The 4,396-nt window shown below is 35.0% G+C and overlaps 1 pseudogene; it reads right to left on the bottom strand.

Annotated features, from left to right (window-relative positions):
* Window positions 1–1,504: 1,504 nt before the first annotated feature.
* LOC138815525 (U6 spliceosomal RNA) lies at window positions 1,505–1,617 on the bottom strand (annotated as a pseudogene).
* Between the last annotated feature and the right edge of the window lie 2,779 nt (window positions 1,618–4,396).

The raw sequence follows: 4,396 nt of genomic DNA, 5'->3' as shown, positions 1-4,396 counted from the left end.
TAGTGTTGGGAAAAATTGTAATTAAAGGCCGTAAGTGCATGGCCTAAAGACACACACAGTGAGGAAAGAAATGAGTCAAAGTTTCTGAAAGCCTTTCAGCAATACACAAAAGGTAGATAAAATCTCTCCATTCTATGACACTCTCAATTCAATATTCATATTGTCCAAGAAATAATAGCATACTAAATATTGCCCATGGTGATTGTTTTCTGTCACATTTGTCTTCAATACAGATTGTGTTGGTGACATTGGGTTATCATGCACAGAACTGAGCTTATACATTGAGGTCCAAATTTCTTCTGTCCCACAATTCCAGTATCCTTTTTAAAAAGTACTAAAACTTTTAAATATCATCACCTACTGTCTTATAAGTATCCAAAAAGTAGAAAAAAATCATAAATAATCACTCCAAAATGCTTTAAAATTGGAGATGCTAAAACATGCCCTCTGAAGTTTATTTTCTTCTACTTTTAACTTTATTCTGAAAGCCTTTGCTAGTTTGTCACACCTGTAATCCTAACTACTAGGGATATCTACACAGGAGCCTGAGATCTGTGGATAACAGTTGGAAGCCAATTGGGGCAAATAAATTCATGTGATTATTTTTCAAAAAATTTTAATGAACTAGCAAAGGGCCAAGAATGGAGATGTAGCTCATTTAGTAGCTAGAGAGAAAAGGCCTAGCAAGACCTTGAAGCCCTGATTTCAAACTCTAAGCACGTCAACACACATTCAAGTGCTTGAGCACATGCGTGCATTCACACACATATTTATTCAAAATGCCTTCATATCGGAGTTTTGCATGAATTTCTTTGCTAACAATATTATATGTGTAAAATAAAAGAAATAAACTCTTCCATCTCAGAACATTTTTATACGTTCTTATTGTAAAAATACTGTACAGAGGGGTAACACTTACATGAGCAAGGTAATGAGTACATTTCCTAACAAGCATTGTTACCTCCTCCTTTATTGTTCCCCTACCATCCCTTCCCTCCCACCTCCACAAGTCCATTAACCTCCTCCCTTTCCCAGCCTCAATTTTAAAGTTCACTTTACAACACAGTGTCTTGTGTATCTCATTGTTACAATAGGTCTACCTGTATCCCTATTTAAGCATTTTGTTTTTTTTTCCTTCCCCTCAGCAAATTAGAGGAGAGTATATACAAGATGTAGGCGCACCAACTTCAAATACAGTGAAAACAGGTGTTATAGCATGGGGGAGGAACATATAAAGAAACAACAACAAAAAAAAAAACACACTGAACGTTATAAGTACGTGAGAAACAATAGCAAGAAAAAAATAACCAGTTGTGTCCCTAACTTGGGTTTCATTTCCCTTAACATAATCTTATCTGGTCATATACACATAACTTTTGACCTTTTCTGCTTATCTCAGACATACATTAGTTATTGAAAATTAGAGAAACCATGGGACCTATGTTTCTTTGGACTTGGCTTAATTCACTTAATAATTTTTTTTTCCAAGTCTTTCCATTTCCTAACAAATTGGGCGATGGAATACTTCAGGAATTTTCCTGTCATCCTTGCGCAGTGGCCATGCTAATCTTCTCTGTATCATTCCAATGTTAGTGTATGTGATGCTGAATTGAGCACAGAACATTTCTATATATAAATTGTAATTGATTTTCTTAAACTAGACAATTCAACAAAATGTAAGTTTAAAAGAATTGTCGTCAAATTTTAGAACCATGTACTTCTTACATAAGTACACATTTAAGAATAAAGTCAAGATTGACATGTCAAAAACAAAATAATTCCAGATATTTGTTGTTCAAGAGATGTGTTGGAGGAGGAATTCAATTATTCTATACAAGGGATCTGTCGTAATGAACACTGCAACAAGTGTTAATATTTGTTAAAAGTTTTAATGTTTTCAATATATTTAATTTTGGGAATTTGCTTATATATGCCAAAACTGGGACTGTTTGGCAGGTCATAATTCTTTTCTATAAAGTATTTAAGAGTTATGGTAGCAGATAAGTACTATTAAGTATGTACATTTCAGATTTTATAGAAACTTTACTAATGAGAAGTTGCAAAGTCTTTGTGTAAAGGAGCAGAATAAAGAGTTGACTATGTTAACTACACAGATTCTGTTAAAACTGTAGGCCTGCCTTACTTCATATGTTAGTGAGGAACAAATGATGATATAAGCCATATACAAATTATGAGATGAACTATAAATGGTAATCGTAGTGGGTGATTTAAACACTACTCATAGCCTATAAAATTCTTGTTGAACATCATAATCTTAGACAGTGTTAAATGTAAAGAAATATGGCAATAATAAAATCGAATTTTTAGTACACTTCAAATACTGAAAACACTGGTAATTGTTTTGTTTTTTATTTTATTAATCATTAATATTTCATAATTTGTTTTCTTTATTTTTAGCATTGTTTTCCTTGTTGTAATATAATACAACTTTTTGTAAGTTGTCATTAGGAGGTACTTTGAGAAGGTTACTGGGATGGCCACACCATTTTTTATAGGTGTATGTGAATTTATAAAGAGGAAACTTAAGAACAAAATATGGATTTAAAAAATGATCAAGTGGAGTCTGATTCAGGAGTGTTGATATATGTCCACACCTAAAATATTAGCCCTAGGCTGAAGCAGAGTTATTACAGAGTTGAGGACACAAAAGTGAGAGACTGTGTTTTGTTTTTTATTTTTATTTTTATTTTGTTGGTCATGGGGTTTGAACTCTGGGACTTGGTGCTGTCCCTCAGCTCAAGGCTAGTGATACCACTTGAGCCACAGCAACACTTCCATCTTTTTCTGCTTATGTGATGCTGAGAAATCAAACCCAAGGCCTCATACATGCAAGGCAGGCACTCTACCATTGAGCCACCTTCCCAGTACCTGAGAGACTGGGTTTTAAAAAATCATCTAACCAAGATTTGCTTTCTGCTTTGGGTATATAATGAAATAGATGAGTATCTTTTTATGTTTTTGTGCATTGTCATACTTCTAAATTTATATACTAACTTCACCCACTTTATCCTTGTCAAAGTCATGAAATATCTCTGAGAGTTTGCTTCTGTGAAGATTGTTTTTGCATTTACAATTTCTTCTGAGTAATTTTTATTTTTTATAAAAATCACTTTATATTTCATGTTGATGGGTATTTACACAGAGACAGGGATATAGAGGATTTAGTTTACCAAATGAACATTAAAATTTGAGCTCAAAAATAAAAATCAGCCTTAACACATATTGTCATATCTTTCCCTACAATGTATGAGGGAGGCTTTTTAGCTCCAATTTTGTTGGGTTTCCTAGATTTACAATTCTTTTTTTTTTATTGTATTTTATTTTATTTGAGAACATACTGTACAGGGGGGCTACAATTACATGGGCAGGATAATGCATACATTTCTTACCAAGCATTGCAGCCTCCTCCTTTGTTTACCCTTCACTTCCCTTCCCGGCCTCCCCCCTCCCCCACCCAATTTTACCCCCCTCCCCCCACCCAATTATACCCCCCTCCCCCCCCACACCGACATTGTAAAGCTGGTTTTGACATGATATTTTGTACTTCTCATTGTTGCAACAGGTCCACCTGAATCCTTGAACGACTTGTTTGTCCCCATCTCCTCCACATGTTATACTGACATCAAATATAGTGAAAGCGGGGGTTAAACTGTGGGGGAGGGACATACAAAGCAACAAAGAAATCATCTTATAAATGCGTTAGAAACACATGCATGAAAGAAACGAAAACATTAAAATACATATTTAAGGGTTCATTTTCCTAACATCACATTATCTGACCTTTTCCGCTTGACTCATACCTATACTAGATATTGCAAATAAGGGAAACCATGGGACCTATGCTTCTTTGGGCCTGGCTTACTTCACTTAATATAACTTTTTCCAAACCTTTCCATTTCCTAACAAATGGGGAAATGTCATTCTTTCTGATGGAGGCATAGAATTCCATTGTGTATATATACCACATTTTCTTGATCCATTCATCTACTGAGGGGCATCTGGGTTGGTTCCATATCTTAGCTATGGTAAATAATGCTGCAATAAACATAGTTGTGCTGGTAGCTTTAGTGTGGTCTTGTTTGTAAACATTTGGGTAAATGCCCAAAAGTGGGATTGCTGGATCATAGGGGAGATCTATGTGAAGTCTTCTGAGGAACCTCCATACTGCTTTCCAAAGTGGTTGAACAAGTTTACATTCCCACCAACAATGAAGTAAGGTTCCTTTCTGTCCACATCCCCTCCAGCATCTGTTGTTGTTAGAGTTCTTGATTTTTGCTGTTCTAACTGGAGTGAGGTGATATCTCAATGTTGTTTTGATTTGCATTTCTTTTAGGGCTAGGGATGTTGAACATTTCTTCATGTGTCTATTGGCCAT

This window comes from Dipodomys merriami, unplaced genomic scaffold (assembly GCF_024711535.1).
Source record: "Dipodomys merriami isolate MVZ:Mamm:240054 unplaced genomic scaffold, mDipMer1.0.p SCAF_646, whole genome shotgun sequence".
In the NCBI taxonomy this organism is placed as follows: domain Eukaryota; kingdom Metazoa; phylum Chordata; class Mammalia; order Rodentia; family Heteromyidae; genus Dipodomys; species Dipodomys merriami.
Note: the sequence above shows the minus strand (reverse complement) of the source record. Positions and strands in the feature narration are given on the sequence as shown.